Source organism: Canis lupus, chromosome 26, assembly GCF_003254725.2.
Source record: "Canis lupus dingo isolate Sandy chromosome 26, ASM325472v2, whole genome shotgun sequence".
Lineage (NCBI taxonomy): Eukaryota > Metazoa > Chordata > Mammalia > Carnivora > Canidae > Canis > Canis lupus.
The window spans coordinates 18,740,400-18,766,609 of NC_064268.1; the positions used below are offsets into that span (position 1 = coordinate 18,740,400).

General features: G+C 46.3%; 1 long non-coding RNA gene across 6 annotated transcripts in view; it reads right to left on the reverse strand.

Annotated features, from left to right (window-relative positions):
• LOC112676734 (uncharacterized) overlaps positions 1–24,144 on the reverse strand; it is a 37,902-nt gene extending 13,758 nt beyond the window's left edge. For 5 of the 6 annotated variants that reach the window (XR_003146687.3, XR_003146686.3, XR_003146684.3 and 2 more), the window contains exons 1-4: positions 23,838–24,144; positions 17,906–18,047; positions 6,488–6,594; positions 5,241–5,350 (exon numbers count right to left, since the gene is read on the reverse strand). This is a non-coding gene — a long non-coding RNA (uncharacterized LOC112676734). Of the gene's footprint in view, positions 1–1,363; positions 1,499–5,240; positions 5,351–6,487; positions 6,595–17,905; positions 18,048–23,837 lie in introns of those variants that run through there. The other variant, XR_004809521.2, reaches the window with a different exon arrangement.
• Positions 24,145–26,210: the final 2,066 nt, after the last annotated feature.

The window sequence follows — 26,210 nt, forward strand, 5'->3', positions numbered from 1 at the left end:
ATATACAAAGAAAGAACATGTTAGCAGGACAAAGGTAGAGAACTTAAAGATTTGCCCCTTAAATGTTCCCCTACTTGGAAAAGGTGACACTGAGGAGGTATACCAGAAAGTCCAGTTTGTCTTCAGGACAGTCCCATGGGGGGCAAACTCTAAGGTGGCCTCCGATGATTATTGACTAATTAAGTAGGTGCTTAATAAATGTTAAATGCATGATTACAGCAATACCACCTCCTTACCACTTATTAAATCATTTATAAATTAATATTTGGTAATTGAAACTCTTATGTCCTCTCCCAGCCATGCTTACCTAACCACATTTCCCACTGCTCCCCAAGATGCAACTCACTGTCTACAGATGATATCTGTCTTCTCATTGTCCTGCTGGGGGTGGCTTGGACTGTTTCACAGTCTGCTCTGAGTTCTGCGACCCGTTCCCCCACACCCCCACTTCTTCAGGTCTTGCCCAGGCCAACTCACGCCTCTGATCCACTTTATCCCATCCTTGGTGCCTGATCATTGGGTGGGATTTGGTGAAGTGGAAGGATTGAAGGAAGTGGTATTTTGAAAAGGAGGCATAAGCATGAGCAAGGGCCCAGAGGTGGGAAATTTAGGGTAGGCTGAGGTATGTTCCTGAGCACCTGTTCCATGCCAGACAACATGCCAAGCTCATTGCCCATGCTCCATTTAAGCTGCTCATGTGATTATGATGGCTCTCAAGCTATAGCGGCTAAGATCCCAGGCTCTGGAGTCAAACAGCCTGGGCTCAGATCACAGCTCCTTTGCATCCTGGGAGAGTGACCTCTTGAGAATTTAATCTCGTTGTGCCTCAGTATCTCGAGAGGGAAAAAAGGTGATATAGTACCCACTCGTGGGGTTCCTACTCAAACTAGGAATTTACATGGGATGTGCTTAGGATATTGCCTGCCACATAGTCATTGCTCCATGGATGTTAGTCATCAGAGTCTCTAGACTTGTGCTCTCAAATATGGCAGCCAGCTCTCCACGTGCAGCTACTTAAATGAGCTAACATCCAGTAGTACCCAGAATTTAGTACCTCATCCCATTAACCACATTTCAAGTGCTCGGTAGCCAGGGTTTTAGAGAGCACAGGTGTGGAAAGTCTCCATCATTGGACTTTCTGTTTGGCCTGCTGGAGAAGGATGTGTAAGAAACTGGTAATAGCGATTATGTCTGGGGAGGAGAACGTGGAAGATGGCCAGGACAGGGCTTTGAGAAAGACTTTCCTCTCCTGTATGTTTGGAACTTTTTTTTTTCCATGAACATCTATGACTTAGCAGAACACGCAAACAAGCACACCTCACTTGACATTTTTTTTTTCACTTGACATTTTTATACAGGAGAAACTGAGGCTCAGAGAAGATCCAAGGCCACAGGGCTGGAAAGTGGGGGCCTGAGGCTGGGACCTCCTGCTTGACCTGGAGCTTGAGGTCTCCACCACTGGGCAGCTGAGACAGGACTCGAACAGGAATGGGGGGCCCTAAAAGCAGGGGATGTTTCAAAGGGTTCAGGCCCTGGAGACTCCCAAGACCTATTTCCCTCATTTAGTCCCGACTAGGGACTACCTTGTACCCTAGGGAAGGGTCAGTCAGGTTCATGGAGCATATTATGTGGATTCTGGTGAAGAGTTCAGGCTCTGGTGTCAGACAGTGCTGGCCCAAGTCTGGGCTCCTCCACTAAATTGCTATGTGATCTTGTGCCTCAGGCTTTCTCGTCTGCAAAATGGGAATAATAACCATTCCATGCTCACGGCGCTGATGCCAAGACGAAGTGAGATGATATGAAGGGCTTGGCTCAAAGGGAGCCATAACCCAATATGGGAGCTCATAACCCAATATGAGCAAGTTAATGTATTATTATTATTATTATTATTATTATTATTATTAAATCTTGAAAGCTGGTCGCTGAAGAAATTGACCTGTGGCCCCACCTGAAGCATCTTCTCTTCCCACATCCCTGGGAAGGACAAATGGAGAGGAAAGGAGGGAGGAGGCCTAAAATTCCTCTCACCTATGCATTCGTGGCCTGTCCCCCTTGGCCTTGCAAAGCATGGGCAAGAAAACACTGCATTCTGATAACAAAAAGTGTAGCAAAAGGCAGGATTGACATCGAGGAATATGTATAGGGCTGTCACACAGGTGTCTCCAGATTTCCCTGACTGTCCCAAGGTGAAGAAGCAATTTTGTTTCTGCCATTAATCTAGCAAATAAATGCACAAAATGGCCACAGCTAGGAGATCTTATTGTGGCCTCAGAAGTGAGTTCAGAGCTCATTTGGCAGGGTTGGGAACACGGACCCACTGTGCTCATTTTGTGGTGGTGGCGATGAGGTGGTGCATGCAGTCCCGGATTGTTGGGTGATGCTTGGGGCTCCCCACTGGCACCTGGATTTGCATCCAGAACCCCAAGGGGAGCAAGAAGGAGTTTTAGGGTTGGAGAAGGGCAGGCTGTGGAGGACCCATTATGGCTCCAACACCTGAATGATCTTGGGGCCATACTTGTACTTGGGGGACAGGGTTCAAGTCTGGACCCCTCACCCTCCACCTGTTGAAACTTGGGTCACTGCCCCTCCCTGAGTCTCAGGTTCCTCATCTTTGAAATGGAGATTATAGTGATGCTTAGTACTGTAGTTTACTGTGAAGGTTACATGATCTATGCCATTATCTTTATATCAAAGCTGCTCATGGAATGTAACCACTAGGTCCTAGAAGAATCTTTCCTTCCAACCCCAATGCCATCTGCTGTAGGATGGCTGAAATACTCCCATGAATGAGCCTTCTCTCTAAAAAAAAAAAAAAAAAAAAAAAAAGACACTGAGCTGTTTTCCATCACCAACACCCCAGGGTAGTAAAGGACCAAAGAGCAGGTTTGCTTGGCGGAAAGAGTGGAAGGAAGCAGGGGGCACTGGGAACCCTGGGAGGCACAAGTGGGCTCAGCTACTCGCCTCCCAGGTCAAGAAGTGGACAAACCCACCCTGGCAACAGCAACTTTGCTACTTTTACTGAGGTCTGTGAGTGGATCTCACTCTTCCCTCTTCAGGCCATCTGCTTCGTGCCCCTTCCAACAGATGTGCACCTCACATCTCAGAGCCTTTACCAAAGCACTACTGTATGCAACTACTCACTCATTTGTTCAACCAGACAATTAAGAAACAATGAACCATGTAATCGACTAGGTAGCCAGTGAGTGAACCCACCATCCAACTAGTCAACTAACCACTCTATCAAGTAACTGAACACCAACTAGCCATGAACCAACAGACTAACCAACTAATCGTCCAAATAGCCAGCTAATCTACTACCCAATCAGCCAACTAACTATTCAACCATTCAGTGAGCAACTAATAAATCACCCAACCAAAACACAGACCAACTAACCAATCAAATAACCACTAATCAACAAAGCAGCTGAAATATGTATGAGTTTGGGGCAAATCCACAAAGCAGATTTTGACTTAGCTAAGGGAAAGGGTTTGTCTGCTTCCTATTTGGGCTTTCAGCAGCCCTCCTGGAAGGGCCTCACCCTTGCACTATGTCCCTATATAACCCTGGCCACGCATTTTCCCTTCTGGGCCCATTTCCCCATTAGATTAAGCCCTGGTTTTCAAACTGGGTTCCTTAGGACCCAGGGTTCTGGGGAAGGGCCTCGGGGCTGGCTTGGAAGGCAGGAGGCAGAAGGGTGGGTGGGGACTGAGAGAGCCATCAATGGTGTTCTCCTTTTACCTGTTCTGCATAATTGGGATTTTGAGTAATACTTTGTTTGAAGAAAGGCTCTGATGTCTCAAAACCCATTTTTGAATATTGAAAACCCATTGCACTGGGTCATCTTTTTAGCTCTAAGGACCAATGATTTTGCCTTTGTGGGGAGACATGAAGGAAACCCTGGGCTCTGGGCAGAGTGTTGTGAAAAGTCCTGAGATGGCCATCTGTGTATCCTAGGACATGGGACCCCTGAGTTCTGAGGCAGAGCAGTTGGGAGCCTAATATGCTTAGAAGCTGTCAGAGACCCCATGTGAGTGAGAGGTCCAATATAAGTAGCCCCTAACTGCAATTCGTCACCTATTTCCAAGCAGAGCCTGCTTCCCATGACCCAGGGTCAGCTAGAATTTCCAAACAGTTCCTGGCAGGGCATGGGATGTCCTTGGACACGTACCCACTAGAAACTGATTTCAACTGCACCTGGGGTTGCCCATCTGCCTGTTTATTGGAGTCTCCAAAGGGGATGGAATGCAAAGCCTGGGGGTATGTAGGAAGACACTGTCCCACTGCCCCTGGTCCTCAGAGGGGCAGCTGGGCTCTCCTTGTGGGTTTCAGCTCCCCTGAATGGAAAGGCAGCCAGGTAGGACCCAGAGTTCCCACTGCAGGAAAGAAGGCACAGTGTTGGGGGGTAAGGCCTTGGGTTGAACCACTATTCTCTACAAGACCTTGGGCAAGTCACTTCACCATTCTGAGCCTGTTTCCTTTTCTGTGTAAGAAAAGCCCAGTCCATGATTACCACCAAAAAGTGCAAGGTCAAGAGTAGGACATGTTGGGATGCCTGGTTGGCTCAGTCGGATAAGTATCTGACTCTTGACCTCAGCTCTGGTCTTGATCTCAGGGTCATGAGTTCAAGCCCTGCACTGGGCTCCATGCTGGGCATGGAGCCTACTAAAAAAAAAAAAAAAAACAAAATTGAGTAGGAAATGTCTCCATTTACTGGGATCCCCATTTTATACATGGGAAAACTGGCCAAGCAGGGGATTTTCAAATGAGCAGGGATTCTAATTGAGGTTTCTGAGGTGACATCTCTTTCTTTCACTCTGGGACATCTTTTCTTCCCTCTCTCTGGGGGATGTTCTCCTTTCATGCAAAATAGAGCCAGCCCTGACTGGGAAGGCTAAGGTCTGGTTCTGCCCAAACACCCAGGAGTTACTCCAGTGGCTTCTTGACCTCCCCACACTCCCTGTCTCCCCACCTGAGCAGGATGCGGGTTTAAATCTCTCCCGAGACACCGTAAACATCCCCAGCCCACCTTCCTACCTATTTAAGGGACTACCATTTATTCAGAAGTATCACTGAGAGCTTCTGATTTATTGGTGATGGGTCAGCTATGTTCTCTAGGTAGCTTATGGTCATGCCACTAAATTTACAGAGATTAGAGCAAGATGGGGAAGGTAAATGGAGTGACCCTGGGGATCCTGGGAGAGCAGCTCCTGGGAAGTGCCCCCTATCCTTCCATGCTCACCTGACAAGAAGCAAGTTTCTTTCTGCTGCATGATGGAAAGCATCCCAGAAAGGAGATTTGCACCCAGAATGGGAGGATGTCCGTTCCTGGAGTCACAGGCTATCCTTATGCTGGAATCATAGAATATGTCACACAGAGTTAGACGGGTTTTTGAAATCCTGCCGAGCAGCCATCTCAATCTCCCAACCAAGAAATCAGTCCCAGAGAAATGACCAATTCAGGGGCACTCAGCCAGAAGGGTGCATCCTGACTCTATCCAGTGTTCCTTTTGTGGCACCAGCATTTTTTTCAGCTAGAGGTGGGGATTAGGACTTTGCAGGGGATCTTGCATCTTCATAAGCACCCCACTTTACAGAAAAAGAGGCTGAGATTCAGAGAGGACACCTGACCTCCTGATGATCTCACAGGGACCACCTCAGTTTTGTGCTGCTTCTCTGGCATCTGTGTCAGTGTTTAGAATATAACAGGGGCAAAAAAAAAAAAATATATATATATATATATATAAATAACAGGGGCAATACATACAATACATATTTGTCGAATGAATGAATGGACAAATGAATGATTGTTTATCAGCAGATCTGGAATGAGAACCATGTGATTTAAAGCCTGCTTTTGGGCTCAGCCACCAGTTTCTGCTGTTACCAAAACTGGCCACAGAGTCTGTCCCATTTCATGTACTTCCCCCACAGTAACAAGCTGCAGGTGGGAACTGGAATTCCCACAGGTGAAAGCTCTGTCTCCCAGACAGTGGGAAATTTCTTCTAGGGGCTTTAAAAGTCCCAAGGCAGGGAAGGGTTAAACAGCCCCCTGCAGTGCTTAGCTTTGGGGAGCTAACCCTGCCCTCCCCTTTCAGGAAGGCATGAAGATGTTCCCCTGAGGGTTGCAATACTAAGACAGGCAGATTCTGGGGAGACATCGGAAATAGGTCCCAGGAGGGAGGCATGAGCCCGAGAGCTGGATAAGGACAGAAGGCAACCAGACAGACAGAAGCCGGAGGTTGCAGAGTCCTGGAAGGAAAGGCCCAGGGGCTGGGGGCTCCTTGTCCTTGCCGACAGTGTCTGGGTGATTTAGTGCTGAACATGATGATGAGGACATTACCTGGGTGAGGACCCAGCCCCAGCAGAAACCATGAGCCAGTTCTTGACATAGCACACAAAATTGGTTGAAACAATAGTGTCACATTCTAGTGGATCTAATTTATGGAGACATTCTTTCAACAGAGCAGATATTTCCTGAGCACCTACCCTGTGCTGAGCTCCGTGAAAGGCATTGTGGGAGTTAAGAGGGACAGGGCTGCATGCCATTAGGAGAATGCATTCTGGAGCCAGACTGCCCAGGTCGGTTTCCTCATCTGTAAAGTAGGGTAATAGGGTTGTTGCGAGGATTAAGTGAGTTAATACACATAAAGCACTTAGCACGGTACTGGCATATAGTATGTGCTCAATAAGTATTGTTGCTATTACCATGTAACTGGAGTGAATGTCTCTGGCATTATACACACGGGGCTGCAGGGACACTCTTGCCCTAGTTACAATGGAGCAAGAGTTACAGTGTCCCTACTTGCAGGCCCTACTTCCCCTTAAATATCTCCCCCTGGGATTTCTGGAGGTCTTCGGGACACCTCCCTTGTGTTCAGAAGGTTGTCTACCCACATTTTCCTCCTCTGAGCATCCCGAGGAAGTTGCTGCCCACAGGCCATCTAATTTTCCAGATAATTCCTACAGACCAGTCTCTACTCCAGACCTCACATATGGGCAGCCTGCACTGCGTATGTGGTTCTCAGACATATTTTGATGGACAGCATGGTGTTTCAAAACAATTTCAGCTGACTTCTATAAGCCAGGAGATTTCATATTTAAAGAAATATTTTCAAGATTTATGTATTTATTTTGAGAAAGAGAGCACACAAACGGGGTGGGGGCAGAGGGCGAGGGAGAGAGAATCTCAAGCAGACTCCCTGCTGTGCACAGAGCCCAACAAGGGGCTCAATCTCAAAACTCTGAGATCACGACCTGAGCCAAAACCAAGAGTCAGATGCCCAATGAGCTGTGCCACTCAGGTGCCCCATTTCCTGGCATTTTCAAAAACAAAAAGGAAGATCTGGCCTATCTTCCAGAAATGCAGAAATAGGCCTGCATCTCTGCCGGACAGTAAGGGACGAGGACTGAGAGCGTGCCAGTGGGTCAGGGCACATGGTCTCCACTTGGCCCCAGTCCCCAGGGCTTCCTCTACTAACCCCCAGCCCATGCATCAGTTCCTGTGACTGGCCTGGCCTCTGCAAGCATTCATGCCTCCTCATCTGTTCATTCCTGGCCCTGCTGAATGGGTCAGGGCTAACCTCAGTGTCCCCTCCCCAAGAACTCACTGCCCTGAGTATCAGTTCCAAAGACTTCCTTGCTTCCAACTTCCATCCTATCCCTTACCCTTGGAGCACAGATTTTAAAACAGGCACAATTGATTTGCCAAGGACGAGTGATTAATTAGAAGCGAAGACTCACTGCAAGAAAAGCCTCAGAGGCCGTTTTGATCTCCGATGCCTCTTGAATTTTGCTGTCTTTGTTCTGGCCCCAGATGGGGGACTCCTTAGGCAGCGGGGGCGTGCAGATGGTTTGCTATTTATGACAACCACCTACCCAGCACCCCGTCTTCCATCCCAGCCCCTGCTCTTTCTTCCTGTGATCTGCTCCATGCTCTACGGGTGTGTGTAGGGTAGGAATGGGGTGCTGTCCTGGGGCTATGGAGCCCGGAGGAGACGCAGGTGCACACCTGGCTGGCTGCCAGTGTGCATTTTGTTCTTTCCTTACACTTTGTTATCACCTCCAGGCGATGCTCAGGACTGTCAGAGGGGTGGAGAAATGGTGAGAAGCAGCAGCCCTAGTCTGAAAGATTTCCTGGAGAACCTTGCCATCCACATGCAATTCTTGGCTGCTCATTGACACTTGGGGAACTCGTTAGACATGCAGGCTCTTTGCACAGCAACCCAGACCTGCTGAGATTTCCCCAGGCGATTTGTGGGACCAAGACACTTTTCATCTTTACCTGGGCTCCGGTACATTTATTGGTAGTGAGTGCAGCCTTCTGTAAATGACCATGGGATCTTATGTTCACCACCCCTGCCCCCAGCCTGCTGCCTGGTGCAGAGCAGGTGCTCAGTGTTTGTTTTTTTTTTTTTTTTTAAGATTTTATTTATTTATTCATGAAAGACACAGAGAAAGAGAGAGGCAGAGACACAGACAAAGGGAGAAGCAGGCTCCCCACAGGGAGCTCAATGTGGGACTCGATCCCAGGACTCCGGGATCACGCCCTGAGCCAGATGCTCAACCGCTGAGCCACCCAGGCGTCCCTCAGTAAGTTTTTGTAGACTTGAATCTTCCACCAGGGTTAGAGACCCTGTGTAGTTGTCAGCCCCGGCCATACACTGCACTCCTCTGGGGAGCTTTAGACATTCCTAGTGACCGGCCCCACCTCCAGAGAGCCTAACTCAGTGGTTGGTTGTGGTCTTGGTGAAGCCTGGACATTGAGGCTTGGAAGCTCCCCAGAGTCCTAAGCGTGGTCCCTGGCTGAGGATCTCTGTGTTGGTGCCTACGACAGAAGCTCATGGTCAAAATCAGTCTTTGAAATCCCAGGGGAGGCCGATGTTGGAGACTTACCCACCATCTCCATCTTCCCTCAGTGTTGGGATCAGATAACTGAAGAACTGACACCGGTGCTGGCTTGCATCGAGGGACCAAGACATATGAATGAGTGCAGTTTTGAATGCAAAGGTCACACTCAGGTGATGGCACAAGGGTGAGACGCTCCTTTAGGAGAGGCGCACAGGACAGGAGAGCCCATCCACTTAGGCGGATGCACCTGCCTTTCTACCTCCTTCTCCTGTCTCACGTCCTCTGGTTATTACCATCACTTCTTTAGCTCTCAAACATAATGGCCACTTCCTCCAGGAAGCCTTCTCTGACCACCCCCAGGGTAGGCAGGTTGCTTTGTTAGGAGTTTGCAAAGAATGGGGCTCTTTTCAGAGCCTTGTGGTGAGGTTGGGCATGATGTCTGGCGCCCCTTTCTGGACCAGAGGCTCGATGGAGTTCATTGTATTTCCAGTGCACATGATAAAATAAAAATCATGGTCAATGACTGAATGGGTGAAAGATGAATGTATGCAATCCTGCATTCACACGTGGTCGGAGGTGCGACAGTTGGGGAAAGGTTCTTCCTTTCCACACATCTTCTGTGTAGACGTGGTTTATCCAATTATTGCGAGGTGTTCTTTCAACCCTGTAGTGTGCAGTGAGGCATAGCTCTATTTCTTAGGTCTATAATTTTCCAATAATTAGACCTTCAGGCACGTATGTCTTGCAGTGCAAATATGATTCAGTTATATCTCTGTTGCTAAAGTAACCACATACGTAAACCCTCAAAAATGTGCTTTAACAGTGATGGGCTACTGTGAATGTGCGCTATTTAGGTAACTTGCAATATACTTCCAGGACAATATAATTACATGGCTGGGTTATTTTTAATTTCATCGGGCAGCATTTCTCAAGGCTGGGTCATTCCAGCGCCACTTTTTTTTTTTTTTTTTAATCTGTGCCCTGCTTCTCTGCCACCTCTATGTTGTTATGAATTTAATATTTTTTCTTTAAAATTTACTCATTAAAAATTCCAGTGAATGTATTCCTTAAATATCAGTAAATATAGCTCAAAAGGGAAATTCACATGACCACCGTAAATGGAAAATCAGTTTTCACTTTCTTCAAATAGAATATACCCACTAAACATCATGCCCAATAAACAATGAAAATAAATGTTATTAAATATTAGCCAGATACTGTTAGCTAGATACCAAGGCTCTGAGCCTGATGCTTGCTCTTTCTTTGTTATAAAGGAAGATCTGCAAGTATTGGAGAAGGTGGTAAAGATTTGTTAGCACCAAATCAAGACCTTTTTCTGTGTGTAATCAGAAGGATGGGGGGGGATTAAAAGAGAATGATTTTCTCACATTGTGACTTCTACCTATTTAGTGTATTGTCCATATTAAAGGGATATGTTTTATCATATACATTCGTTTGTATGAGCTCATAGTTTGCTCTTAAAAAGTCAACGCAAGTTTGATGTCTCAGTATCAAGTTTACAACAACTAATAATGTTTTTCTCTAGTTCTTTCCTACAGCCAAATCAAAAAGGGTAGAAATTGGGTGGGTCTTGAGGTCTTTTGTTCCGCCTCGACTAGAAAGTTAAGAACCACAGACAAATCATAGGTGACTTGGAGGAGTCACTGATGAGGGGTTGGAATCCTGATTTTACCACTTGTTTGCTCTGTGACCTTGGGCACTTCTCTTAGTCTACAATTTCTTGGCTGTAAAACGTGAATAGTGCCATTAGCCTCAAAGTACTCATGTGTGGCTTATAAACAAGTAGTGTAGGTGTGCCTGGGTGGCTCAGTCAATTGAGCTGTCTGCCTTTAGCTTGGGTCGTGATCCCGGGGTCCTGGGATCAAGCCCTGCGTTGGGGTACTTGCTAAATGGGAAGTCTGCTCCCCCTGCTTATATTCTCTCACTCACTCTCTCAAATAAATAAAATCTTAAAATTAAAAACTAATATATGTGAATTCCACTGTCAAACTAAGTTTCAAAAAAGCAGGACAGTGGCTTACTTGTGCCACAGCATGAGTGGTTGGTCCCTGGTCAATGTTTAGTAAATATCCTCACGCTTGACCAGGTTCAGGGGTGCAGAGGGTGGGGAATGCTGTTTGCTCACTCTGCCTTCTTCAGAAAGTCTCCGATTAGGTGGGTTGAAAAGTGTCACATGTCAATTTAGAGATTACTTTTGGGGGCAGATTGGCTCTTGAGATTCCTGGGGTCAGGGCTGTGCTGGGCAGTCACTATGATGAGCTACAAACTGTTACGGGGATGGTGGAAACAAAGGCAGTAGATGTGAGATCACAGAATCATAAACCATCAGAAGTAGAAGAACTGAGTGCCCCCATTTCAGAGGGGAATCTAAGGCCTGAGAAAGGAGGTGGTTTGACTAAGGTCATCCTGCTGGCTGGAAGCAAAGCCCAGGCTTGAGCGCATGTCTCCTGATGCTCACCCAGTCCAGAGCCCTATCCCCCACATCATATCCAGTCCTTATTCGCTGTTGTCATATAGTGATGATCTGCTTGTCTTCCTGGAACTTTGCAAAACCTCTGGCCTCATCTCCCCTCTGGGAATAAATCTACATTCCCCGCCCGCACCCGCAGAAAGCAGGGGATGCTGGGAGCCTCCATGTGTGCACATGTCATTCCTTGTAGGGCCCAGCTGTGATCCCAAGGGCATGAGCACACTCACACCACAGGCAGGGCCATGCTAAATCATCTCCAGAAAAACATCGCCTGATGTCTTCCCTCCTGGGTCTTCTCTGTTGGACTAAAAAATGTTTATTCCTTAATATTATGCAACATTCTTTGAAAATATGGAAAAGGAAAAAAAGTATCAAGAAGTTAAAAAAAATCACAATCCCACAACCTAAAGATAACTCCTGATAGTCTCGACATAAAAACTTTTAGTCTTTTTGCTCTGCGTACATATGTAATTTCTTCCTTTCCTCCACCCCATGGTAGACTCATCCTACAAACAGCTTATGCCTGCTTCTCATTATGTTATGTCCACTTACTATCATGTTATGGCCATTTCCCCAAGTTGGTAAATATTTTTCTTTTCTCCTAGAGCATCAATTTAATTCCTGGATTTGGAGAAAACTAATTTTTTATATTATAATTAACATGATCATACTTTGAAACGGAAGGCAAAATGTGCCTGAATTTTGTAACTGACACGTGAAGATTCAAAGAAAAATGTCGCTCATGGCTTAGGCTCTACCCCAGACCCTTGGAGTTACGCATTCATTCAGTCTTTGCCATTTGGTGGGTAACTATGAGAAGTATTAGTCTATTCTGAGGGATTTTTAAAATATAATACTCATTGAGCATCATTTACTATATATATGACATATATGACAATGTATATACACAATATATATAACATGTTACACACATATATACTTAATATATACACATATAATGTATTTACATATATCTTAATATATAACATTTATTTTATAATAATATATATAAGATAGCTTTATTGACATATACTTTACACCATACAATTTACCCATTTCAAGTGTACATTTCCCTGGCTCCTATTTTATTTATTTATTTGTTTGTTTGTTTGTTCTAAAAGAGTTTATTTATTTGTTTGTTTGAGAGAGAGAGAGAGCACAAGCAGGGGGAGGGGCAGAGGGAGATGTTCACAAAAGTGTGCAACTATTACCACAACCAATTGTACAGCATCTTCATTGCCACAAAAATAAAATCTTGGGCAGCCCGCATGGCTCAGCAGTTTAGCACCGCCTTCAGCCCAGGGCCTGACCCTGGAGACCTGGGATCGAGTCCCACTTCGGGCTCCCTGCATGGAGCCTGCTTCTCCCTCTGTCTGTCTCTCTCATTCTCTCTCTGTCATGAATAAGTGAATAAAATAAAATTAAAAAAAAGAAAAGAAATAAAAAATAAATCCTTTATGCATTAGCAGCCATTCTTCATTTCCCTCCAACCCCGGACAACCACTAATCTAGTTTCTGTCTCTGTAGATTTGCTGCTTCTTGATATTTCATATAAGTGGAAGTACGCTATATGGTCTTTCGTGTCTGGCTTCTTCCACATAGCATCATATTTTCAAGGTTCATCCTTGTCGTAGTATGTGACAGTACGTCTTTTCTGTTCTATAGCCGAATAATTTGTTACACGACTACCAAGTTTCGTTTATTCTACTTCTTGGCCATTATGAGTAACAGTGCTATGAACATTTGTGTATACATTTTTGCGTGGATGTATATTTTCATTTCTCTTGGGTGTGTTCTGAGAGTGGAATGCTGGGTCATATGGTAACTCTGTTTTCTTCTTTTGAGGAACTGCCAGACTGGCTTTCCAGAGTGGCTGCGTCATTTTGCATTCCCACCGGCAGCCTAAGAAGGCTCCCATTGCTCCACATCCTCTCTAGCACTTGTTATTACAGCCATCCTAGTGGGTGTGAAGTGGTATTTCACTGTGGTTTTGATTTGCATTTCCCTAATGACTAATGATGTTAAGCATCTTTCCATGTGCTTATTGGCCATTTGTATATCTTTTTTTGAGAAATGTCTGCTTAGATCAGTTGCCTGCTTTTTAAAATTTTTTAAAAAAATATCTATTTATCTGAGAGAGAGAGAGTACAAGCTAAGGGAGGGGCAGAAGGAGAGGGAGAGAATCCTCAAGCTCCATTCAGCACAGAGCTCAACATGGGGCTTGATCCCAGGACCCTAAGATCATGACGTAAGCTGAAATCAAGAGTCAGATGCAACTGAGCCACCCAGGCACCCTTCATTTGCCCACTTTTAAATGAGTTATTGAATTGTTTTTTTTATATTGAGTTACCAAATTCTTTTATATTCTAGATACAAGCCCCTTATCAGACATACAACTTGCAAATCTTTTCTCCCATTCTGTGGATGGTCTTTTCACTTTCTTGATGATACCCTTTGAAGCACAGAATTTTTATTTTTTTTATTTTTATTTTATTTTATTTTTTTGAAGCACAGAATTTTTAAATGTTTATGAAGTTTCAAGAAGATTTTCAAGAAATGGTTTTATGATACAATTTAAGTTTCATACAAGTGTGCCATGATTTCCTTACCAGGTTCAACCTGTCATTGAACCCTCAAATTGTTTTCAGCTTCTTTGCTATTATCCATCATGTTAAGTTATATATCTGTAGGAATAAATCTTTGTGCACAATTCTTACGGTCTCCTTAGGACAGACTTTTAGAAGTGTAACTACCCTGCACAAGGGTGTGAATTCTTTTACGACTCTTGGCCAGTTGCCTTTCCAAAAAGCTCCTGTCCCCATGTGCCCTCCTCTGCCCACCACCCTCCCCTACCATGCATTTAAGTGCCTGTTCATTGTGTCCTCTGGTCCTATTATTTATGAAGGAGACCCCTTTACTGCATTCACTGAATTTCACTGAATTATAAGATGTATGTGTTTTCTAGCCGGTCTGGGCTCAGCTGCGCTTGTTTGGGGGGAGAATTTTAAGGTCCACAAGAGGTAAGTAAGTCCAGGGAGAAGGGATGGCTAATTCAATCTCAGAATATCTTCCAGGAGAAGCAGTTTCAGTATTTGTGTGCAGACAACAGCTGTCTGGGAGAAGAAAACATCTATCTCCTTTGTGCAGTTCCTCAGGGAAGCTGCTTCAGTGCATACGGTGGGAAAGGCAATTCTGAGAACATGGCTGGCTAGAGGTGGACACCCTTGAGTGTCAGTGGCCACTCTTTCTGGCCTATACCATTCATTTACTTCTCCCTTCCTGGTAATAAAAAAAGAAACTGTTCAAGTTATCCGCAAATTCCAGCTTAGTGGGGGTCTGACCATCCAGGAAATCTGATCATCAGGCAGTCTGGCAGTCTGTAGCTTCAAAGAGTTATTCGGTGATCGATTAATCCAGAAACCTCGAGAACCTATCATGCCCCCGCCATTGTACTAGGCATTAGGGACATAGATATGGATCAGATTTGCGGTCTCATGTTTATAACCATTTGAGGTTCTGGAGGTCTTTGGAAAATGAAAATGTCGGATGCCCTCCTAAGAACACCTTGTACGCTCACACATATAATCTTGTGTGTATAGCCCACCTCACAGATCATCCGTGGATTCCTTGGTGTGGGTGGGGGTGCTCAGAACCATTATTATCTTCTAATAAATGAAGGAAAGATGCCATTCTCATGTTTGTGTCATTACAATTATGTAATACCTTGAAGCTCGCCTCCCAAGAGGATTTCCTTCCTCTTGCTACAGGATTGATTTGTAGACTTTGACGTTGGTTTCTATGTGTGGGCTATTTGAAGATTTGCAGTTTCAGCAGAAAGTCCCACAGGCCTGGTCCCAGTCCTCACGGAACTTGCAATCCAAGGAGGAACTCCTGTCCTTACTTGATCTGGCCTACCATGGGGACATTTGCCCAATCTCAGCACGGCATTCGTCCTCTGGCTTTCCCTGACAGCGTGTCGGGAAGAAATAAGAGTGGATAAGCTGAAGAGACAGGCAGGTGGCGGTGGCATCAGGGTGCCTGGATGTCGCCAGTCTTGGTGACCCCCAGTCAAGATAGGGACTGTGGGGGGCTGAGTCCAGCCCATTCATTAGATGACGTCAAGGCCCAATTAGGGTTTTGGGAACAAGTACTCCTGGTATAGTGGAAGCCAGGGCAGACATCTGTGGGCATGGAATGAAGAAACCAAGGGGTGTGGCCACCAAGATCCTCAGGATTTGGGAGGTCCGTAAATCCCTTTTTATGCTGTTTTCCATACCACCCAACCAAAACCCCACCAGGCCAAGGAGGAAGGAGGGAGAGGACCAGACCATAAGACATCTTTCTTTCTGGGGTGAATAATTCACAGGTGTCCTTTGCTGAATTCCAGATCAGCTCTTGCCCCCCCCCCCCATGTCCTTTCTATTGCCCCAACACCGCACAAAAGGTATATGAAGGATGCTGAACCAGGGGGCAGCCAGCTGCTATGGGGCAGATGCTAAAGCAGCACAGAGAGAAATCTCATCAAGGAACCCCCAATGTCTCAGTGCCCTGGAGTGGGACTGTCCAAGAACAGGCAAGCCTGGGAAAACAGAGGAGGGCTTTGATTTGGATGCAGGCCAGCTCCTGCAATGTTTCTGCTCCTATGACTGTGGACGTCTCATGAGTCCTCGGTACCTCTGAGAAGCCAAGGGAAGCTATGGACCCTCTCTCTGTACACTACTATTGCAAATCACTTGAAGAAGCTTTGGAACCATTAGAGTTCAAATGTGGGTTGCAAGGGGTTCCTGGAAAGCGCATCTTAACTTGGGTGGTCCACCGAGAGAGATGAAAAGTCTCTGTACTGCAATCATTGCCTTTAAGGTCATAATGATAAAAATCAGGCAAATTGTTTCTTAAAGGGCCAGATAGTCAATATTTTAGGCTTCACGAGCCTTACAGTGACTCATCATCATCAAAACTACTCAGCTCTGCCAATTGTCGCAAGATGTAAATGAATTGGCGTGGCTGTGTTCCAATAAGACTTTATTTACAAAAACAAGCAGTGGGCCAAATTTGTCTCATGGGCTATAGTTTTCTGAGCCCTGATAGTAATAATAATAGCCAGTGCTTAGGAATACTTAACCACGAGCCAGGAGCTGAGCTATGTGTTTGTATTATTACCCCCATTTTACAGATGAGAAATCAATGTTAGGGACATTTTATAACTTGCTCAAGGTCACTCAGCTGGTAACTGATGGAGCCTGGATTCCGATTTCATTGCTTTGATTGTGTAAGACGGTCACAAAAGTGTTACGAAGGATTGGGGACAGGAGATGATGATAGACCTTTATTGAGATTCTGCTTTATGCCAGGTGCTATGCTAAGTGCCTCATATGGGTTAACACCAGTTACGCCCACCACAACTCACTGTGACTAATATTACCTATGAGAGGGAACTGAGGCACAGAGAGGTTGAGCCGCTTGCCTTAGGTCACACAGCTGGTAATTGGTGGCAGGGGGATGGGGTGGGGCAGGATTCAAACCCATGCTGTGCTCTCAAAACCACCCTCACCACAGTCACCTCTGGTTGCTATGTTGAAGCTCTCAGGCTGCAATAATATTCCCTCCAGCATCTGGTAGGACATCCTCAATGAGAAAACAGTCCTGGGTCAGACTTCTGGGCCCCCTACTTGTCAGTTGTTACCTCATTAGCCCCAGTTGATGGTGGCAGCATTGTCTTAGGAGACTCTTGTTTAGCTAGGATTTACCAGCTGCTCAGATATTTGCAGAGCTGTTACCGTCAAGGCCCAATTAGGGTTGTGGGTCCCCAGCTGTGGCCCTACAAGGTGGGGCTGCTCTGAAGAGGCACGTTGGGTGGGAGTAGGTGGATGAGCACAGACTGGGTAGCCCGTAGGGGAAACGCCAGGGGTCCCAGGGTGCCTGGAAGACCTGTCAGTTGAGGGGGATCTGAAGCCTGGGACCGCTGGGCATCACCCACCCGTGCCTGGGGCCACAGCCCCCACGCCTCCTGTCTCTCCTCAGAGGCGGCTGGCTGAGTTCTGGGCTTGCCTCTGAGTCAGAGGCCCAGGCAGGAAAATAAACTTTCTGTACTAAGGAGAGGAGGGAGCAGCTCACTTTTCAAAAATAGGAGAGGCAGCTCTGTTGCTATGACGAATTTCTTGTGTTGCTCCATGTTTTTGAAATTTTTACATTTTTTTTTATGACCCACATAAAAAGGTACATACAGCCTCCTTATAAAAATACATGGGAAAATCTCCATCTTATGCCTGATCTGAGCGAGATTCAAGGAGCTTTGGGGCCAGGAGACCTTGTTGTAAAGGCTTTGAAGGCTTCTGGATCTCTGACATTTGGGGGAACCCCACCCCACATCATGGCAAACCTCAAAATGTCCCTACGGATCCCATTACACATATGCATTTCTTATAAAAAATACTTGAAAAGGCTTTAAAAGAATTCATACAATAGGATTTTCCTCTTTTTTTAAAGAATAAATTATTCAGTGTGTTCTTGTGATTTGGGCTTTTCTATTTCTAAAGACACAGGCGCTGTGGACTAGCAGCACTCACTAGCGTATGGTAGATACTTCAGCAGACATCTATTTGGAATTTTCAGCTGCCTTTCAGGACTCTGGAATCAGTGCGTTTGCAGTTTCAGGTTCCAAATATCTCCGGAGGCCCTCGACAAGCTCATGGACTTCTACTTCTAGGCCTTATACGAAATGGGAGCAGTTCAGGAGGAGACGTGCAGAAAGGGGTCGGGGAGGGAGAGGATGATAGAGCAAATGGGACAAAACAGCAGTAATCAGTGACTTTGGGTGATGGTATAAGGGAGTTCCTTGTACTACTTACTGTTGCTTCCTTTCTGTGATTTTAAAATGATATAAAAATTAAAAATGAAAACGTCTGGGGGCACCTGGGTGGCTCAGATGGTCAAGTGTCTGCCTTCAGCTCAGGTCATCATCCTGGGGTCCTGGGATTGAGCCCTGAGTCAGGCTTCCTGCTCAATGGAGAGCCTGCTTCTCCCTCTGCCTCTACCCCTCCCCCTGCTTGTGCTCTCTCTGTCTCTCTCTCTCAAATAAATAAATAAATAAATAAATAAATAAATAAATAAATACATAAATCTTAAAAAAAAGGAAAAGTGTGCCCCCCACCCCCACCCAGCCCTGCTTAGGTGGTGGCAGTGGGTGAGGGATCAACAGATTAAGGCAAAGCTTTCCAACTGGCTCAGATAGAGTCCAAGAGGGGCAGCAGGGGCTTGAGGAGTGTGGCTCCATGTTCCCCATCCCCTCCAGCTGAGCAGGTGCTTTTTTATGTCTTTATATTTTAGGGGATCCCTATCAAGCCTTCTGGAAAAAAGGGGTCTTCTGTAAAGGAAGCTGAGGGATGCCTGGGTGGCTCAGTGGTTGAGCGTCTGTCTTTGCCTAGGGTCATGATCCCGGGGTCAGGTCATGATCCTGGGGTCCTGGGATCAAGTCCCGCATTGGGCTCCCTGCAGGGAGCCTGCTTCTCCCTCTACCTACGTCTCTGCCTCTCTCTGTGTCTCTCATGAATAAATAAATAAATCTTTAAAAATAAAAAATAAAAAGGAAGCTGAAGACCTGTGGCCGTGGAAGTACTGGAGGACAAAGGCAGGTCTAAGGACCTAAAGAATCTGAGTCCATTGATGCTGGAGGCCTTGGGTTTTTCTCTTTTTGGGTTTTTCCTTCCTTCTTTTCTTTCTTTCTTTCTTTCTTTCTTTCTTTCTTTCTTTCTTTCTTTCTTCCTTCCTTCCTTTCTTTTTCTTTCTTTCTTTCTTTCTTTCTTTCTTTCTTTCTTTCTTTCTTTCTTTCTTTCTTTCTTTCGATTTCATTCATTGATTTGAGAGAGAAAGAAAAAGCATGCGTAGAGTAAGGGGCAGAGAGAGAAGGAGAAACAGACTCCTTAATGAGCCAGGAGCATGATGACAATGACTCTGACTCGGGGCTCCATATCCGGACCCCAGAATCATGACCCAAACTGAAGGCAGACACTTAACCCACTGAGCCATCCTCTGCCTTGGGCTTTTCTAACAGTGAAGGCAAAAGAGGCCAGGTCTCTGGTTGTAAATTGGTGGGTGAGGAGGAAGGGGGAGGTGGGCAGTGGGAGGGAAATGGGGGGCGAGGGAGAAGAAGTGGCCCAGATGGCAAATTAAACTCTTACTACTGCTACCTCACAAGCCAGCACTCAGCACTTGCCAGCTGTTGCTCTAGGAGCTTTACAAGCACTAACGCTAATCTTACAATACCCTGCCAGGCAGGTACTGTTACTGTCTGCATGTTACAGAGAAAGAAACCGAGACTCAGAGAGGTGAAGTCACTCTCTCAAGGTCACGCAGCCAGGGAGTGGCAGAGCTAGGATGCACACCTGGACACCTGGTTAGTGTGGCTTTACTTCCTCCGTGTTAACAACACAGCTGGAACAGGGACTTTGGTGAATGATGCAGGGCCAGAGTCAGGAGCGAGGGCGGAAGGAGATGGGCTTTTAGAAATGACCCACGGAGTTATGGCAACACCATATAATAAGCACTTACTCTGAGCCTTCTCCCATACACACCACATGCATCATCTCAGAGGATCCTCCAATGCAGCTCTGCAAGGGTGGAATTACCATTTTCCATTTTGAAGAAAGAGTAAGTGAAGCCCAGAGAGGGCCAGTATCTTACTCAAGTTCACATAGCAAGTGGCAGAGCTGGGATTCAAATGCATTGTTTTCTGACCTGAAAAGTCAGTATTCTCTCTCTTTTTCTCTCTCTCTCTCTAAAGATTTTATTTATTTGTTAGAGAGAGAGAGAGTATGAGCTGGGGAAAATGGGCAAAGGGAGAGCAGGGAGCCTGATGCAGGGCTTGATCCCAGGACGCTAGGATCATGACCTGAGCCAAAGGTAGACACAGTCTCATTGTGAGTGTATAGAAATGCCACTGATTTCTGGGCATTGATTTTGTATCCTGCCACATTGATGATTGCTGTAGGAGTTCTAGCAACCTTGGGGTGGAGTCTTTTGGGTCTTCTTTTTAAATTTTATTTATTTATTCATAGAGACACAGAGAGAGTGAGGCAGAGACACAGGCAGAAGGAGAAGCAGGCTCCATGCAGGAAACCCGACACGGGACTCTATCCCGGGTCCCCAGGACCACACCCCGGGCTGCAGGCGGCACTAAACCGCTGCGCCACCGGGGCTGCCCTCTTTTGGGTTTTCTATGTACAGTATCATGTCATCTGCGAAGAGGGAGAGTTTGACTTCTTTTTTGCCAATTTGAATGCCTTTTATTTATTTATTTTTTGCCTGATTGCTGAGGCTAGGACTTCTAGTACTATGTTGAATAGCAGTGGTGAGAGTGGACATCTCTGTCATGTCCCTAATCTTAGGCAATTCCATTTACAATTGCACCCAAAAGCATAAGGTACCTAGGAATAAACCGAACCAAAGAGGTGAAGGATCTATACCCTAAAAACTACAGAACACTTCAAACTAATTTGAAACACTTCAAACTACAGAACACTTCAAAGAAATTGAGGAAGACACAAAGAGATGGAAAGATATTCCATGCTCATGGATTGGAAGAATTAATATTATGAAAATGTTTATGCTACCCAGGGCAATTTACACATTTCATGCAATCCCTATCAAAATACCATGGACTTTCTTCAGAAAGTTGGAACAAATAATCTTAAGATTTGTGTGGAATCAGAAAAGACCCTGAATAGCCAGGGAATATTGAAAAAGAAAACCAGAGCTGGGGGCATCACAATGCCAGATTTCAAGTTGTACTACAAAGCTGTGGCCATCAAGACAGTGTGGTAGTGGCACAAAGACAGACACATAGATCAGTGGAACAGAATAGAGAACCCAGAAATGGGCCCTCAACTCTATGGTCAACTAATATTTGACAAAGCAGGAAAGACTATCCACTGGAAAAAGGACAGTCTCTTCAATAAATGGTGCTGGGAAAATTGGACATCCACATGCAGAAGAAGGAAACGAGACCATTCTCTGACACCACACACAACGATAAACTCAAAATGGATGAAAGATCTAAATGTGAGACAAGATTCCATCAGAATCCTAGAGGCGAACACAGGCAACACCCTTTTTCAACTTGGCCACAGCAACTTCGTGCAAGATACATCTATGAAGGCAAGGGAAACAAAAGCAAAAATGAACTATTAGGACTTCATCAAGATCAAAGCTTCTGCACAGCAAAAGAAACAGTCAACAAAACTAAAAGACAACCTACAGAATGGGAGAAGATACTTGCAAATGACATATCAGTAGTATCACGGTCTATAAATAACTTATTCAACTCAACAGCAAAGAAACAATCAATCCAATCATGAAATGGGCAAAAGATATGAACAAATCTCACAGAGGAAGACACAGACATGGCCAACAAGCACATGAGAACATGCCCCGCATCACTGGCCATCAGGGAACTACAGATCCAAACCACCATGAGATACCACCTCACACCAGTGAGAATGGGGAAAATTAACAAAACAGGAAACCACAAATGTTGGAGAGGATGTGGACAAACAGGATCCCTCTTGCACTGTAAGTGGGAATGTGAACTGGTGCAGCCACTCTGGAAAACTGTGTGGAGGTTCCTCAAAGAGTTAAAAATAGAGCTACCCTATGACCCAGCAATTGCACTGCTGGGGATTTACCCCAAAGATAGAGATGTAGTGAAAAGCTGAGATACCTGCACCCCAATGTTTATAGCAGCAATGTCCACAATAGCCAAACTGTGGAAGGAGCCTTGGGGTCCATCAAAAGATGACTGGATAAAGAAGATGTGGTCTATGTATACAATGGAATACTTCTCAGCCATTAGACACGACAAATACCCACCATTTGCTTCGACGTGGATAGAACTGGAGGGAATTATGTTGAGTGAAGTAAGTCAATTGGAGAAGGACAAACATATGGTTTCACTCATATGGGGAATATAAAAAATAGTGAAAGGGATCATAGGGGAAAGGAGAGAAAATGAGTGGGGAAAATCAGAGAGAGTGACAAAACATGAGAGACTCCTAACTCTGGGAAATGAACAAGGGGTAGTGGAAGGGGAAGTGGGCGGGAGGACAAGGTGACTGGGTGATGGGGACTGAGGGGGGCACTTGATGGGATGAGCACTGGGTGTTATACTATATGTTAGCAAATTGAACTCCAATAAAAAATATGCATATTAAAAAAATAAAAAGAAAACAACAATAAAAACCAAAACAAACAAACAAAAAAACAAAGGCAGATGCAAAAGTCTGTGCTCCTGACCACCAGGCTGAACCACGAAAATGCAATGGCTTTGGTGCTTCTGATCTGTTTCCAGTAGTTCATGGAAAGCTGGCCCTGGGGAGGGAGATGCAGGCATGGAGGCTGGCTTAGTTCATCAAACATTTCCAGTGCTGGGTCAGGTCCAGTGCCGGTAATTGGGACGACCAGCAGTCCAGGGGTGGAGACAGATGTGTACATGACAAAATGAAAAGGCAGTGTGATTTGAGAAAGGATGAATGTTAGCCAAGTACAGACTCCCCTGGCAGAAGGGGTGATCAATCTTCTCATGTAGGTGGGAAGGGGAGAGGCAACCCTGGAAGGCTGGGGAGAGGACATCAGCAGTTGGCTTTGAAAGATGACCAGGTTACTGGGCAGCCGGATACAGGATGGTGGGATAGGGTGTTTCTGGCAGAAGGGGCAGCTTGAGCACAGGTGTAGAGATTTGGAGCTGCATGGTGGGGTCAGAGTAGAAGGAGGGGAAGGGGTGGCCATGAAGCTGGAGAGATGGGCAGGGCAAGGCTACAGAATACGTGTGTGTATGTGTGTGTGTGTGTGTAGCAGAAGTGGAGAAGTTCTCTGGGAACTGGGAGGATTGGTTGCTCGGGACTTGCTGTGTAGCTTCGAGCAGCTGCTAACCCTCTCTAGGCCTCTGTTCTACCCCCTGGAAAATGGAAGCTTTCCCAGACCTGGGGAACTGGCCAGCTTGGGTTTGAGAAGGGGTCTCAAGCCAGCTCTAAGCTCCTCCCATCCCCATCCTGGAGCAACCTATTGGTGCCCCCACTCCTCCCAGGCATCCAGGGTGGTCTCCCCCAACTCCTGCAAATCTCTGTTCCAGTAGGACGACCTGGGCTGGGTGGGCAGGGTCCTGCATACAGGGGAGCAATGGGCCTTATCCACTTCCCCCCCCCACCCCCAGCTAGGGCATCCTTCCCCCTGGTCTCACACCCGCCCCCCAACTCCCTCTCAATGATGTTAACCCTTCCCAGCCTGGACAGAAGCCCAGGGGCCTGGATTCTTGCCAAGCAGGCAAAATCAACTGGGCTGCCAGCATCCTCCTACCCCTTCCTCCTTCTCAGTTCCTAAAAGTCAACTTCCTACTTCTGTGCTCCTTCCCTCCACCTCAGACAACCTCCAGGCTGTGGGAGGAACCCTCCTTCCCCTTCCCTCCCTGAGCCTGGTCTGCAGGACAGGAGCGTTAAGTCTCATCATTACCTGAACACATACTGCACAGACACACATCCTGTTTCCAATAACATTTTTGGCTGAGGGCTTTACAAATGTCTGATGGCACTTGGCACAGTGTTCAATTCTCCCATCTTGGTAACCCTGCAGGCCTCTCAGTGGTACGGAGCCAGAACTTGGCCGTCAAGAGGGAGTCTTTGGGAACATGGCCCAGATGGTCCAAGGAGGTTGGTCATCCATCTGTTCATTCATTTAACAAATGTTTATTGACTGGGTACTAGGTGCCTAGCACCAGTCCTGGCCCCCGTGGAGCTTTATGTGTGGATACGGAGATGGATGGTATATTCACAATATGAATGATTGTTGCATCACAATTGAGGTTGCTGCTATAGTGCAGGAAAGGTGCTACAGGGATGAATGACAGGGGCACTGACCTATCTTGGAAGTCCAGAGAAAGTGACATTTCAATCAACATTTGAAGGTTTGGGCCTTCAAGCCATCTTTCAGCTTTGCCATCCCTTTAATTTTCTCCTTCCTGGGAGATGAGGTTATGTACTGGGGAGCCATGGAATGTTACTGAGCAGGGGTGTGATCTTGAACAAAATGGAATGGCAGGAAAGTGGTTCTGGTAGTGCCTCAGGGATGATTAGAGGGCCTGCATTTGGGAATGTCAGTCTTTCTTAGGACAGGAAAATGCTCCAACATTCACTGAGCGCTGCGTGCCAGACTCTGTTCTGAACATGCGTGTATCAGCTCTTTTCATCTTTCCAGCAATGGTCTGAGATAGGTCTTTTATTACTCCCATGTGCAGATGTGAAAGAAAGTCTTCCTCTCTGATGCAGAGAGGATAGGAGATTGTGCAAGGTCACACAGCTAGCAGGTGGAGTAGGGGCTCAAACCTTCATCTGTCTGCCACCAAGGTCAGTGCTCTGAGTCTCTTGTAATCATTTCCTTTACTGCTGCTCCACAAATTACCACAAATCTTGTGGTTTAAAACAATACATATTTATACTCCTACAGTTCTGGAGGTTAGAATTTCAGAATGAGTCTGAAGGGGCTACAATCAAGATGTGATGTCGGCAAGGCTGATTCCTGCTGGAGGCTGCAGGGAGAATCCACTCCTTGCACCTTCCAGGGTGGAGGCTGCTTGTATTCCTTGGCTTGTGGCCACATCACTGAGACAACTGCTTCCTGCCTCATCCTACTGCCTTCTCCCTCCTCTGACTACCTGCCTTCCCCCCTTGATTACCCTGGGCTCACCTGGACAACCGAGGATAATCTCCCCATCTCAAAGGGCACAATTTCCTCACATCCACGACTTAATCACATGAGCATCGAATGAACCAGAGATGATAAATGACTTGCCCAAGGCCACAGAGCCAGTCATCGGTTGAAATGGAGCTCATTCCAGTGTGGTCTGTCCACAATTTAAGTAAAGTCCAAAGTAGGCACACTTTGGGTTTACAGGGAATCTTTCATGTCACAGAAAGTATCCTCCCAGGCTTTCTGTGGTTTGAGAGCCTCTCTGGTGAACCTCGTTTCACAACTGATAATAAAGGAGAACGAGGAAACTGTTTGCTTTAAACTAGAGTGTTGGGAATCTGTGAACACTAAAAACCAGAGATACCAAGGGGTGTGGGAGCTAAGACAAGTTTATCTACACTAGGGTTGGCCAATACATGGGACAGGATGAAGCAGAGCTGACATGCTGACATGGGCCCCCTAGTCTGCTAGGCCAATGGGATGGGCTTTTATTGGAGGACAGAGTGGGATGAAACAGGCAAAGCCCCTCCTTTGGGTACAAGGCAGGCCTTGCTAATGGGTCACTGTGCTCTTTCCAGCCAGATCTGGATGTGGTCTCACATTCCCTTTAGCACAGAGCTCCAGGATTCTAGAACCAACCAACTAGATTTGAGTATAAGCTAAAGCTTGATCTGCCATCTTGGAGCTACACGGAGTTTCCAAGGAAATAAACACAGGCTTCTTGGCCACCACCTCCCTCAGAGGTCCCAGTGTCCCAGTGCTAGGCCTCAGATTTCAGAATCCTATTTGAAAAAAATAACAACTCCCCCCACCCCACCTGCAACCCTTTCTATACCAAGGAAGAAAAAGCCAAACTTCTCAGCTATGTTCAGAACAGTGGCCAAAGAAAGACCTGTCACCGACTTCTGACTGGCCGGGGCAGCTGGTCTCTTCTGTTCCTTACCGGGGACCGGGTAGGGCTGGGTGCTCTGCCCTCTACCTTGGGCACCCAGGGGCCCCTCCGCTGCCCTGGAGCCCCGAGGCCTCACACTGTCAGATCTATGTCAGAGGATAAAACCCAAACCTCATTACAGCCTTGGGTGGGCTTTGGAGGCTGCGCAGGGGAGGGGGCGGGCTGTGGGAGACCTACCCCAAGAGGGA